Below are 15,962 nucleotides of genomic sequence, written 5' to 3' on the forward strand. Positions count from 1 at the left end.
CCAGGACTGCATGCTTCAGCTGAGCAACTGCCATTGAGATGAATGGGAATGTTAATGGCTAGCCACATCCAGGCATCCTATTTGGATAAACAGGATGAAATAAAGATTTATTTATCAGGTGGTAGGGATATTGTAGAGTATGTGTTGTATGACAAGAAAATGATACTGTGCTGTAGTTAAAACATGGATCATTTTTACTATGGTTTTACTGTAAATGTTGTACAAAAACAAGTATTGTTGTTATTATAGTTTCACTAACTCTTAATCTATGGTTAAAACAAATTTCTCTAATTTTGAAATTACTATATTTATACTGCAAATGTTGTAGTAAAACCATGTTGGTTTACTATGATTTTACTGGAAATGTTGTAGTAAAACCATGATTTACTATAGTTTTACTACAAAGTTCAAATGAAACAAATCATTCAATAATTTTTAATAAACAATCATTGTTAAACCATGGTTACTCTAGTAAAATCTGTAAATGCTGTATTAAAACCATAAGTATGTCCTTTACTAAACCTTTACTATAAAACACTTAAAGGGATAGTATACACAAAAACGAAAATTCAGTTATTAATTACTCACCCTCTTGTCATTCCAAACCCGTAAGACCTTTGTTCATCTTCGGAACACAAAGATATTGTCAGGATATATACGAGGACAACAAGGTAAGTAGGATTCAGAAAGCTTTAATAGTAGAATGGCAGGAGATCGTCAGATGAAACAGACAGATGCAGTAATAAGTGCGATGATGATATCTTGCAGAGAAATGCTTGGATGTAGAAAGGATATGCAAACCGGGATACACAGGAAAGGATCACAGGAGAATCGAAGAGTATTCAGGAGGAATTGCTGGGTCTTGGGCAGAGAAGCAGTAGGTAAGTTCTTATGCTGGAATTCCGTAGAGTAACACTGGAACAGCAGAGTATACGAATCTGGAAATCACAGAGAGAATGTAAGCAGGTCGGTTCCTAGTTCAAGGTTCGACGGAGACTGGATGAGAAGTATGCTCTTTTGTAGTGCTCAGTGGTGTGATTGAACGACAGGTGCAAGTGGTTAATACTCAGATGATTTTGATCTTTGTGCAGTGGGTGTGAATGAACCTGATTGATCCCTGACAGATATTTTTGATGAATTCAGAGAGCTCTCTGACCCTCCACAGACAACAAGGACCCCAATCAAGGTCCAGAAATGTAGCAAGGACATTGTTAAAATAATCCATGTGACATCAGTGGTTCAACCATAATTTTTCGAAGCTATGAAAATACTTTTTGTGTGCAATGAAAACAAAAATAACAGAATTTTAATTTTTGGGTGAAGTATCCCTTTAAGTGTTTCATAGTGAACTATCCTTTTAACTAGTAACACCATGGTTTATTTTGTAGTTAATATAGTTTTACTGTAAATGCTGTATTAAAACCAGCTATGGTGACTCTAGTTAAACCATGATTCATTTTTTAGTTACTACATACTCCCACAGTTTAATGATGGTTACTCTAGTAAAATCATGGTTAATTTTTGTAAGGGATCACAGTTTGACAATCTCAAAGACACTGATTCAGCATAATGTGGTAGACTGCAGGTGGCATGAGCTCACTGTATTCTCTGGAGAGAGAGGGTAGTATAATGGTTTGCTTATTCAGAGGTTTGGTCGAATAAAAAGATAGTGTCTCACTTGTTCAGAAGTGATTACTGATTAAACAAACTGCCCCTTTATATGGGCTATGGGCTAGGGGGTGGAGGTTGTTTCGTCTAAAACAAGAAAAAACGAGACACAAAGAAACTCAGAACATTTTCTGAGTCAGCTAAGTTGGATTTCTCCAGCGCAGCGCCCCCTATTGGCCCACCCTCCCAAATACAACAAGCACAGTGAGTGTTTCTTACTTTTCTGTTTCTTTAACCTTCTCACTATGGGTTTCAGTCTGATTGAGAGGAATGCCAGTCATGCAACTCTCCACACACACACACACACACACACACAATTCATCTCAACACCCCGCAGGTCTCCACATGTTTGCATAAACACACACATTGGAAAAGAGCCACAGTCGGGAGAGTTTGATTAAGCACTGTGAGTGTATTACACATATATAAAACAAAGAGCTGTGTGTGTGTAGAGCTGTGTATCAGGCATTCCTCTTCGTCAGACTCATGGTCACGACTAGGAGGTCTGTGTTTTTTTGTGAATGTTTAGTTTTGCACGTTTTGCTTGCCGTCTAGTTCCAGCATCTCACCGGGAGTGTGAGCTTTGGCCATAAAGGCACATTGTGAGGGGCGGCTGTGTCATAAGCGTGGCCCTGGGGTGGTATTTTCTGTATGGATACAGACTTTGACCCTGCAGCTTAATTATTTGTGGGTTGGGGGTGCAAGAGGTCGCTGAAAATTTGTATTTGAATGAAATGTGATAGACAGGGGTACGTGCGGTACGTGGTTTGGTGTTTGTGTCACATTTTGATACATTTCTGATCTTTTTTATTATTATTTTAACTTTATCACTGCTATGACCCTGTTGTTGTTGTTGTTTTAATGCAATTAAATGTTTCATACAAAATGCAATTCAAACATAAAATTACTTAAATAAACCTTTTCTATAATAAGATTTTTTGACATTAAAAAATGAAATTTTGTTTCAATATTCAATGTGTTAACAAATAGCTCAAAAGAAAACCCATCTTGACCCTATTGCTTTATTATTGTATATAAAAAATATATATTTTCATATATATGCAAAAAAATATATATATATATATATAATAAATTATATCACATATTGAACCCCTGCAGGTTTTTATGATTGTGTCTCAAGGTCAGATTAAATTATCAGATAATTCGACTTTTTATGACAAGACAAGGTTAGTTCATCTTGTGAAATGTCATGTGGTGTAACGTTATAAAACTTTATGAAAAGAGTACTGTTTATGAATTAATCATTAATGGTATTTTTAAAGAAATGTTTTAGATTGCAAAATATATTTAAAAACCTTTAAAAAATAGCGATATATCGAATAATATTAAGATTTGTACATTAGGTATTTAAGGTGTAAAAGCAACTGTAAAATGCATTTAACTTGATGATTACACCACATGATATATCTAGAGTTATTACATTGAAATTTTGCTTATAAATAATATAAACATTTATCTAATTCATATGAAACCTCCTTGAATACAGCAGGGTGGATTTCTATGCACTTGCACATTTTTTTTTTACCTAGATTTTTTTCCATTATCATGGACACATTTACAAAACTTTCTTACAAAACCCTCACTTGACCTTCATCACAATCCTATATATGTGCACAAACAAGTGTAAAGCCAAGAGCTTGTTGTATACCTCCTTCCTGTGTGTTTGTGAGTGTGTGAGTGGGTGAAACAGATCTGGTGGGGTGGGGGGGTTGAAGGGATGACCTCATCAGGAAAGGAAACTTTCCCACAGTCTTTACACAAAGCCCACTGTCAAAAGGTGAACTGAAAGAGAAAGAGAAGAAATTTAACACACTGGATAAAAAAGGCCTAATCTTAATATACAACCTCTCTAAAAAATCTCGGCTCAAATATTTAGCAGTGAATAAATGGTGGTTCTCACTCACGTCAAATTTGTTCCAGAAAAGATTCTTGAGACGATGTTGAGTTGCCATTTTGTCTTGTCTTATTGCCAAGCTCTTAACAGCCGTCATGAGAGGGATCATTGGTTTATCGTGCAAACAAATATTTTCTTAATGACTGTCAACGTATAATACATGACACATGTCTTTCTTAAACACACTTGACATGTTTAATTCCTGTCTTTGACACGTGAATGCACTTGGGCTTATAGCTGTAGGCGTTGCTGATTAGCTGAGGCATGCGATGGGTGATAATTACAGATGGAGGCCAAGCGCACGAGTTCTGCCTCTGCAGCAGTACACTGGACCGATGATGTTTTGCTATTAAACCGCCAAGTGTTTTTGTCTGGCTCGCAGATTGCAGTGGTTTCTAAATTAACCAAATGTGCTTCTTTCCTGGAAATGGGGTTTTATGCTTTTGCACTACACAACCTCCTCATGCAATATGACAGAGCCACATTCTTGGACCTCCTCTCAGACAGGCCGCAGATTGCAGAAAAACCATAGAAGTGTGTAAATTTTACCGTATGAATTATGAAAGTGCATGATGACATGCTAGATGAGGGATTCATAGTCTGGTAATGTCACATTCATTGGTGCTTGGACAATGATGAGGATGTCATAAAGAGAATACTGTAATGGGACTTAAATGCCTCAGTATTTTGGAATGAAACTTTTAGTGTTTGTGTGAATCATCTGTCATTCTTAATGAATTTCCTTGCTTGCCCAGACAGGTTTACACAGCTATGTTTACATGCACCCATATAAAACATTAGTACTCAGAGTGATGTCTCAATCGATTGAAACCCTTCACGTAAACAGCTGAATTGATCTGACTGAGCTGGAAATTCATTTCACATTGAATGCCCTAGTTTCATATAAACAACGTTCAGACTCTGAAATAGGATTGGATTCATTCAGGTTGATGAAAAGTAGTCCATGTAAATATACGTATTGACTTTTTTTTTAATTTGGCAGATGCTCTTGAAAGCAGAGCAAGTCATGATCTGTGTTTCCTTGGAATTGGACCTATTAGCCTGCTGGTCCTATAGTTCCATACATGTTCTACCAATATATATATATATATATATATATATATATATATATATATATATGTGTGTGTGTGTGTGTGTGTGTGTGTGTGTGTCTGTGTATCTTTATATACATATAAATATATACAGTACAAACATATGTCATATAAACAAATTTGTTATTTTGGACTTGATCAATCGCCATTAATCAATTTGAAATCCCTAAAATAAACAATAAAATTAAATTCAATTAAATAAATTGCCTCCTTTTATAGTTACTCTGTCAACTCATTTTGTGCAATTAGTTTAAGGAGGTCTCTAATACCATTAACATTCCTATTGATCTCAATGGCAGTTGATTGGCTGACGCAGAACCCCCTGAAGGTGTGGAAACTGCTTGCAGCCTCCTAAAACAGACACAAATAAAACTACAATGTAGTAAGTGCTATAATATAATTAACAACTACACTCTGAAAAATGTCGGGTTGTCGAATGCTGGGTTCGGTATTTTTGATATTTTTCTACCTAAGCACTGGGTTGAGCGTGTCTGCTGATAAAACAACGCAGCTGCTGAGTTACAGTCAGAGCGGGCTTTTTGCGTATTACAAGAGCGAGCGGTTCTCAGCACCACCGCTGGCGATTTGGTGCACTCTTTCTTGGAAAATAAAGGTTTGTATAGATTTATTTTTCTAATTTCTAAAGTCTTTAATGTAATGTCAATTATATCATTCTGCACAACGCAACATAAGGATGTGATGTCAACTGTGTCATCTCAGCAGCAGTCGTTTCACTCTGGAAACGCCTTCTAATAATTTTACTACAATAGATGACTTAAATTAAACAGTCCAGCTTGGTGGTGTAAAACAACTGGGTCAAAATAACCCAGCATGTGTTCTGTCCAGTATTTACCCAGCGCTGGGATGCCAAATAACCCAAGTTTGGTTGTTTTTAACACAGCATTTTTTAGAATGTACATTTTAGATACATGCAGTCCTGTTTCTCAAGAAATAGAACATAGTGTTAAAAAGCCCGTTCATAGGGTCAGTTCAAGTCAATATTTCAAAAAACAAAACATGTGCAATGTAAGCTGGATAAAAGTATGTCAAATTCATAAATGTAAGTTTATTTTTGAATCATTTATGCTGTTTGCAAAGTATGTCGGGTTAATTTTAAATAGCGGTCAGTGAAGAAATTTGCTTTTTGAATGGTGAATTTAAATACAGAACCAAATAGTTTCTTGATTTGAATGTTTCATTGTCATTAAAAACTGCAGGAAGTCAAAAGCATATGTGCACTTCAGATGAGCATGATGAGTGGGTATGTTTAAGTGGACATAGCATTGACCCGGGCCATTGGGTCTTAAGAACATTCCCTCTGTAGCACCCTTTCTCTCGTGACAATGAGCTCAGCAGTTTCTCCTCTCCTTGCTCAGAAACGGGGCCGTCACTCACTCACTCTCACGTTCCCTTTCAGCTGTAGCCTACGTGCTGTAAAGCACATGCTCGGTGCACTTTTGTGATCTGCTCCCTCTGTGTATTGTCTGTGATTTGAAATACACTCATACACGTTCACACAGAGACTTAATGAACCTGTGTGTGGGGGTGGGCAGGGTGATCACACTCACTTCTCGGCCGAAAAGAGGCCAACAGATTCGTTTTCATGACATCAGCATTTCTACAATACTGTTAATGAGGGAGTCCCTGTGTGAGTAAATTATTGAGGACTATCTGTTCCTACTTTTATCTTTGCTCTCTCATAATGTTTCTTTTTGGGTGCAGTTCATCAAATAAGGTATGGGTGATTTAATTCTGGTATTTTGGGTCTGTGAGGAAGAATTCAGATACAGCGTGTCAAGATATGTGGTTTGAGTTGTGTCAGTGTTAGCTGGATTAATGGTTTAGTGGCGTCAAGCTCTGCTGTAAAGCTGCCTTGCTTTCTACTGTCTGCATGCAGAGGCAGCTGCCTTCTAAGGCAACACAGACTATGAAATTTGATTTATCAAAACAAAAGTGACAGTTTTGAAACCCTGTACATAGGTACCTGCACGTAACACAAACAGTGAGTGCTCATCATGTAGAGCTCATCAGGAGACTTAATACAACTGAATACAGTGGAGTTTGGCATTAGCATGTTACTAAGCTAACGCCAAGATATGAATTTAATTTACTGAACTATTAATTTAACTAACTTGAACTGAATAAATGATAAGAATATTTATTTACACTTTTCTGTTATCTCTGTCTCTATCCATCATTTTGGTTACCTGTGAAATATATATATTGGCACATAGAGCTGTAATTATGCTGATTCACATTTGAAATGAATTTGGATTTGGACCGCTGCCTGGTCCAGTAACTCTGCGCTGGAAAGTGTTTACATAATATATTTTTTTTATTAATCAAACAAAGATCATAAAGTTTTACTGCTGACAGTTCGAGGTTTTTTTATTTATTTTTATTTTACATTTAGTCATATATGATCATAAAATGTTATCGTTTACATATATTTTGTTTTATTTATTATTATTATTATTTATATATATATATAATTTAAGATTATTTTAAATTATTTAGTCACAAAGAGTCTTTATTTATTTATTATTAATATATTATTTTATTTAGTCATATAGGATAATACAATGATATTGTTTACATATATTTTGTTGTTTTGCTTATTATTATTTAGCTTTTTTATTATTTAAGATAATTTATTATTTATGTACATTTTTAAATAGTATTATTTAGTCACAAAGGGGGCATTTATTTGTGTGTTTTTATATTACCTTTTTTATTTTATTAATATTTTGGCTAAGAGTGTGCATGTACACACACACATGCTTAACCAAAATAATACAATAATACAAAAAATAATCACAAAGTAATGAATATATATGTATATATATTAATGCTCTGCATTTATTTCACCAGTTCCTGTTGATTAGTGACTGTAAATTATGAGGCTGATTTATGTTACATCACATTCTGGTCTGTCTATAATGGAGATTAGTAATTATTGCATTATTGGATTTGGTGTATTGTTACTTTGGGAATGGATTTGGAGCTAAATGGCTATGCAATCATTGTTTTGTCACTACTGATTTATAGTTGAAAATCTAATATCGACCTCAGCGCTGGTCCAACACTGGCCCTTGATCCGGAGCAGCTGTGAGTTCTGACCCAGATTCCAACGGCTTGTTGAGAGGAAGAAGCATAGAAATCAGATAATCAGCCAGTGAAAGAGAGGACAGAGAGAGACTGAGGGAAAGAGAGAGAGAGAGAGAGAGAGAGAGAGAGAGAAGAAGAAATCAGGAGGAAAGATACAAGAGCAAGAGAGAGAAGAGGTGAATGAGAGACAGATGAGGTGAGTTTATAAATACTCTTAAAGGCAGGGTAGGTAAAAAAAATTATAAAAAACTTTTTTCCCAAATTTGTTTAAACTTTATTTATATATCAATACATAATTAAAATGTAAGTACTCTGAAAAAGAAAGTATAAAAATCGAGTGACTGTAGACCTCTCACGACTGTTTTAAAGACAGCTCATTATTTCCATTCACTCCACCCCCTCCCTTCTGGGCTCCTTCCAAAGCCTCTACCACGGCTCGCTAAGTAATGTTATGTTAGCTATATTACGCAGCTACGTGTGCTAATGACACATGCTTCATGAAAAAAATATGTATGATCAAAATACAAAAAGAAAGATTTACCTGTCCAGCAGAAATAAAGCCATCAAGCCCTCAGTTCTCGCCATCGCTGGAAAGCCACGCCGATATTAACTCGCATTTTATTTCTTTGTTTATCCAAATACTTTTTGTTCATTGCCTTTTCTTGTACTGTTACTGTCTTCCTTTTTTTGCCTGGTTTGCCTTCACTAACTGCATAGGCTGGTACTGTGAATTTTGCTTGCTGTTTCTCTGCCATTGTTTTGGTATTCCTAGGATCCGTGCCTGTTGAATTCCTCAAATCAAACGTGCATGCGCAAGTGGGCAGGTCATGTGTGGCAAAAGGGTGGTTGCCATGGTTGCGAGAGAGTGACAGTCGCCTAAGCCAATCCTATGTTTCGTCCCGAAATGGAAATAATGAGCTGTGTTTAATACAGATTAAACGGTCTAGAGTCACTCGATTTTTATACTCTTTTTATCAGAGTACTTACATTTTAATTATGCATTGATATATATAGAAAGTTTAAAGAAATTTGGAAGAAAGTTGTTTATACATGTATTACCTACCCTGCCTTTAAGGTCGTTTGGGATGACAGCATTGTCACAGGCCAAAAACCACTCATTCCCACAAACTTAAGAGGGGTCAAAACTGTCCTCTGGAAAATCCAACACTGGAGAGCAGAGAAAACCATAGCTTTAGATCAAAAGTGCACTTTGTGATTTTAATTTAAGTTGCACTATGGCAGTCGTATTTTAATTACTGACACCTAGTGGTGTGACTTTAGCACCATGCAAAGATTCCCGGTTATCAGTGAAATCGTTTAGATGCTGTATATGCAGTCAGTTACCATTCTTACCGTTTCTTCTGTGTTTTTATTAGGCTAATTTTATGAATGCACTCATTTTATTGATACACTGTTTAAAAGTTTTTGCTATTTTCTTTGCTATTACTGGAATAAGTTATAAATAAAATAATATAGAAAACGGTTATATATTATATATTAAATTATATTAAACTGTAATAATATTTCACAATATTGCTCTTTTTTTTACTGCATTTTTAAACAAACAATTGCAGCTATGATGAGTACAAGAGGCGTTTTTCAAAACCATGAATGTTTGATCTAGGTGAGTAGATGCAGTATTTCTTGTAAGGGCTGTATGTGTATGTATTTGGGTTGTAAATACCCAAGCAAGTGGTTATCAAAATCCATTTCTCTCAACAGTGGGCGAACCTGTAACCCCCCCAAGGTCAGAGGTCAAGACCCCCAGACAGGCCCACGAGAGTTTGCCTTTTAAAAGCGACCTCTTCTCACTCTAAATCCCTCAGCTGGGGGCATTACATCACCCTTTTCCCATCATTATCAGGGGTGCAGAGAGACTGACTCTGTCTTTGTGTATGCGGGGGTCAGTGGGTGAGAGATGGAGATGTCCAGGAACAGAAAGGGATAAAGAGATAGGATAGAAAAGTGGAACACAGAGATTCTATTTAAGTGACGAGAAACTCGTCTGTGCAGTCTGTGACCCAGCGCAAGTCTCTCTCCAATACACACACACACTCACACGCTCCATAGGAACAAAATGGCACTCTTGGTTTAGCCCAACAATGTCAGTGACACTCTAGTACCGGCTTATGGGTTTTATTGTTAGCATACAATCCTCTTGGCATTGTGCTTAACAATGCCCTCAGTTAATGGGCAGTCTAACCTACTTGCATTGTCTCTAATTGGTCTCTCTGGAGCAGGAAGAGAGAAAGAGAAGGACCAGGTTGGAGAGGGGAAGGAGCCGGGCTCAACCATCGCTTTAGTGCAGAGTCAGGGAACAGACATGGACAAAGGAGCTTTTGTGGCACCAGAGCCCAGAGTTCAGGAAATGCACCTGGTCCCCCTCTTTAGCTGATAAGAGCTCTCACTAGCCATTACCTCATCACACACACACACATGCAGGTAGCAGCACTCATGTAGACAAGACTGACATGCGCTAAAGCAATTTTCTGTAAGTATGTAAAATGAATTGACTTTCAAAGTTTTCAAATGTGCTTTACTGGTAAAATTAAGACCTATTTATGCATTCAGAAAAAAGTAGAAATTATATGTCATATTAAATATTAAATATACATGTTCAATCAAGAAAATTATTATTATTATTATTATTTATTTATTTATTAGAGTGCAAAACAAGAAGCTTAGAAGAATGGACAAGCTTCTATTTTCCATTAAATGATGATCAGGGTCTGTCAAACTGGATTTTTAGAGAGTAAAAAAAAATGTTTAAATAAATTTTTTTTATAGAGGTTTAGAGCCCCTGGTTCCCACCTATTGAGCTTGGGTCATAAATATTCATGATAAATACCACAATAAATACATAAATCAAAACAGTATGTTTCACAATTAATAAACTAATAATTAATTAAATATGCTCAACTAAAAAAAAAAACATTTAAAATTAACCTTTTCACTGGTGAGTTTAAAATACTCTAGCTGTACCCCGAGAGTTTTTTTTTTTTGGTGTTATTTTAGAATGTTTCCCTTACCGTTTCCATGGGAATGCATCAGGCATGTCATGTGACACACCGTAGCCACGAAAACCAACATTGTATATGACAGAAGGATCACTTTATTTAGTTTCTCTTTTTTTAATTAAAAATATTTACACACTTGCTTACCATGTCATTAACTATCTGATATTCAGATTCACAAATACGTGTTAGTGAGTGTGTTTTGTAGTCTAAAAACCGTCATAAATGAGCCTGATTGTTATCTATAACGTGAGATGGGCGCCGCCATGTTTGTTCGCGCTGCAGTTCAGAGAGTCCTGTCAGTCGGATTCACAGCACGTGAATTCATCGATTTCTCCCAAAAAACATGCAAGTAAGTGGGTGGTGAACTGAGAGAAGAACAGAGAAAACTGTATAGCTACTTACACTATGTGTATCTGATGAATAAAATACGTCGGCAAATTATATTTGAATGGATTGCTATTGCTGCTTCCATAGACATACCTGTGTATTTTACATACTCTAAGGCCCAATCCCAATTCTATTTTATACCCCTTCCCCTACCCCTCCGCCTACCCCTTCCCCTTGTCCCTTGAAACAGAGTGTCAAGGGGTAGGGGAGAAAATATTCCCCTAAGGATTGGGACACCACTACTATGAAGTCACACGCCATCATTCGTCGTCTAGCTCTTACAATACACACATATGCTGGTGTGCTGGTGTGCATTAGAGCCTTTAATTATCATTCTGTATTAATGAGCTGCTTACTGACACACACACATATTGGAAATCGCGCAGCTCACACATCCAGGAAAAAATAAACTTGTCAACGCTGGCCCACGACTTTTATTAAATACAGTTTAAATACTGAATTGCTACATTATATTTTCCAGCGACGAGAGGATACAATCGCTGTTTTTAAGTAAACTCACTCTAAAAATATGAACGCACAGACGCGAATACACGCATCTTCCTTCTCTATCTCTCTCTCTCTCTCTCTCTCTCTCTCTCTCTCTCTCTCTCTCTCTCGAATATGCAATATTTGAGAAAATGGTTTAGCGATTTCTAATTATTGGGGGGATTAGTCTACGGCAGTTATCGCCCTGATCAGACATATGCTGTGGCACTATCTGCAGTCTGTAATGATATGACGTTAGCAAATATTAGCGATTTTTTTCAAACATTTCTTTGAGTAACATGACCATTAATATGAACTCACAATTGAATGTAACATAAAACAAATGATTACTTTTCTTTAAAATATTTATTTATAAAAAAGCTTATATTTATGTGTCTTTTTGTTCGCTGTAGCAGCCATGTTTCCGAGATAATTCATACCCCTTCGTTTGAAGTGTGGTCCCGAAAAATCTTCATTTGAAGGGCTATCTGGCCCTTCCCCTTACCCCTTCCCCTCCAACCAAAAGAGAATCGAGACACCCCTGCCCCTTCACGTGAACGCGTGAAACGGAGGGGTAGGGCAAAGGGGAAGGGCAAAGGGGAAGGGCTAAGGGGTAGAATTGGGATTGGGCCTAAATGTATTGTTTTTCTAGTACTTATGTTTAATTAAATGTCTGAAACCTAAAATAAACATTATGTGGTTCAATCAGCTCAAATCAGCTTGAATTTGGCAGTTATGTGACGTCACCAAACGTTCTAGATCCCATACTCTCAGGGGCACAGAAATAAAAATCCCACATGTGGGACCTTACCGCTCAAAGGGTTAAATAGCTGCAACGTTAAGCCTTACATTATTTACTCCCTCTCTTCTTCTGGCTTTTGCTATGTCTTCCTCTAATTAGATGTTCCTGGCACGCTCTCGCTCTCTCTCTTCCTGTCCATCTTTTTATGGCCATGCCAGATATCCTCTTTTACACTGGCCTACTTTTCTATCTCACGGCGAGGAGCTCTCCTATGGATGGAGTTGGCGCTGAAAGAGGAAATAGTTCCAGACCAACAAGTGATCTGAATCTCCAGGGGGCTTTTATGAACAAGAAAAGGTGAGGAATTGTGCTGGTGGCATCAATGGTTTTCAGATCTGTACAAAACGTTGCCTTAACAGTGATCAGATATTCACACACATGCACACACACACATACTTCCCTTTTAGCATCTGAAGCTACAGGAATGAGGAGAGGGAAGGCTCTCTGGTATTTGGACTGTTTTGTAATCATCAGTCACACATGGTTTGTCAAAATAAAAACGATACTGAACCGCAGTGTAAAACTATGCTTTCTAATGTTTAGAAACCCAGATAGGTATTCAAAGACACCCAGAAAAAATGTTAAAAGGAGGCCAAAAAAAGCTATATCAAATTTGAAGTTTGCATTTAAGGTATTGCATCACAGATAATCAGTCTTGCTTAATGCATCAGTGTTTTACAACATCCATAGTCACGGCTGGTATGTATGTCTTGCAGTTCTACCAGATCATAACTTCTGAGTTTAGCATTGCTGGGATATGGCAAGGAAAGGCATCTAGTGAGGAATAATATAGAAAACATGATATGGTCTGTGCATGGAATTTGAGTGTTAAAAGCACGAGCGGGGGCTAAAATCAGCTAAATAGAGATTTGGTCTATGAATACACTCCAGGGTACTTACTTTTTCTGGCTTTTTATAGCTCAGATTGAGACTTAAATAGCTGGTGAGTTGGACTTTGTGAGGTTTTTCCATATGCAGCAGGGTGGAGAAATAAATTCTGATAAAAACGAGACATAAAAACACAGGTCTTAGTTTGCAAGTAAAAAAAAAAACGAACAAAAAAAAACTGTATATTATAAATATAGCTTAGAAAGAAAGATAGTTGAAGTTAAAAAGCCAAAGACAGAGAGTATGGGGAGAAAGAGGGAAAGTAATGCATTGGCACTTTTAAATAGACTTCATGGAACATCAAATCCCTTCCACCAAATCAGCTGATGCCTCATCATTTGCCAAGGGGGTGAGGAAAAGACATAAGTCTGTAGGGGGACAGGGGTGGAGGCCAAAGATGAGCATCAGTGACAGATCAGAATCTTCACACATTAACCATGAAAGAAAAAAAGAGTGATCTGCTATATTCATGGATTTTATTTTACTGAAACATTAAATCTTATTTTTATTTTTTTAAATAATTTTTTATCTTTAAATTACTTTTTAATGAATTGTAATTGACTACCTTTTGTTAAACTTTTTAATGGAATTTTACATTTTTCTCTCTTTTTTATTTAATATTTCTATTTACACAGCTGTTACTTTATTTTCCTTTTTTTTTCTTTACATGTAATTTCATAACTACTTATGTTGTCTTTAATGGATTTTTGGACTTCACTGAAACTTGTGTGTCATGGTTTTTAAATACATTTGTGATTACACATTTGTAATGACAAAGTTGCAATTTAGTAAGATACTTTAAATGTAATATCAAAAACTATGGCTATAATAAAAGTCACAGTATGTGCTTTAGTATGTTAATCAACACATTCAATTAAGTGTATTTCTTCAACGTACAAGATATTAAAACATAATTCTACATTTTTTTTATATTATTAAAATATAAAATTCGTAAAAAAAAAACTTTACCTTTTCTTCATTATTACAATAGACTATAATACTTTATTAAATTATCTGCAAGTACTTTTGTAAATATTTTTATAAGATTTGAAGAACACTACAAGTACACATTTACAGTAAATGCAGTTAATCATACTCCTTATTTACAAAGAAAAATAAGGTGCGAAATAGAGCAAGATGAATGTGATCAAATCCCTAACACACTAACACAAACTCTCTGTTCTGCTCTGGGAGTCACAGTTTCCCAAAATATATTGTGTTTATGAGGGAAGCAGGCCCTAAAGCAGTGATTTCTCAGAACCCCTGTCTCTAAATCTCTCTCTCTCTCTCTCTCTCTCTCTCTCTCTCTCTCTCTCTCTCTCTCTCTCTCTCTCTCTCTCTCTCTCTCTCTGTGTGTGTGTGTGTGTGTGTGTGTGTGTGTGTGTGTAACTGGCACAGTATTTAGATTCCTGAAATGTTCTAAATGCTGTTTGCCTCACTTCCTCCTGACTGATTCTCTTTGTGTGATATGATGACAGTCTCAAAAAAACAAGCTTCTCTGCCTTTCAGGAAAACACACAAAAAAAAGCAAATTAATTATTTCCTTTTTTACCTCGCTATCATAAAATTACCTGAAATGTCTTTAAAACAGACTGTGTAATAAGTCTGTCACCATTCTAAACACAGCCATTCATTTATTGTGCCCCCATGCAGTGTTTCTGTGAATGCAATGAGACTTCCACACATCCAACAGTAAATCTCTGCTGTCTGGGCTCAACTTACCATCAGGATGTGCTTCTGCTTTCTAAATATCTCCGTCTCCTCTCTTCTTGTTTTCTGCGCTCCATCATTACAGTCTCTCCTACATATAACCTCACTCTAATAATAAAAAAATAAAATAAAATACAATACAAATGTTTTTATTAATTCATTTAACAAAGGAGATATTTTAATTAAGAAGTAGTGTACAAAATGTTTTAACTATATACACTTGTACTTACATATTCTCAATTATATTCAGTTTGAGTTTATTTGTATAGTTTATTCTATTAAAAGAGACGAGTGTGTCAAAGCAATGTCAGTAACACACAGCTTTTAAAATAATGCAAGTTGTGTGGTCAGTAAATATCATGTAGTATTCAGTTAAGCAGACATAATGAACATGTAAGGCACTGATTATAGATGTGATCATAATGATTGCAACATCTTGCCTATTTAAATACAAATGTTGCAATCAGATGCATTGCTTGTGTTCCTGAAATCTGTATTAGGTCAAAATATGAATTGCATACAGATAACACTAACAGTACAGCATAAAAATACAGATACAGATAGATACAGATAGTATCTGTATTTTAAGTATTATAAGAATGAACCATTTCATATACCAAAACCAAAGTTCAAGGGTGAGTAATAAAGTTGATGTACAAACACAAACTTTCATGACCTCACACAACCATACAGAACTCTTACACAACACTAGATGATGTTTCCTCAGGGGCTAAAGATATGTGTTTGTACATAAGCAAATCCTCTTATGAAGTAGGTGATGAAAATCCTCGTTTGAGCATTTAATCTCTAGTCTGACGTTTGTGCATTTTATTGGTGCTTCTGTGACGTGACTTTAACACCAGCCTTGA

The sequence above is a fragment of the Carassius carassius genome, chromosome 27 (genome assembly GCF_963082965.1).
Source record: "Carassius carassius chromosome 27, fCarCar2.1, whole genome shotgun sequence".
Taxonomy (NCBI): Eukaryota; Metazoa; Chordata; class Actinopteri; order Cypriniformes; family Cyprinidae; genus Carassius; species Carassius carassius.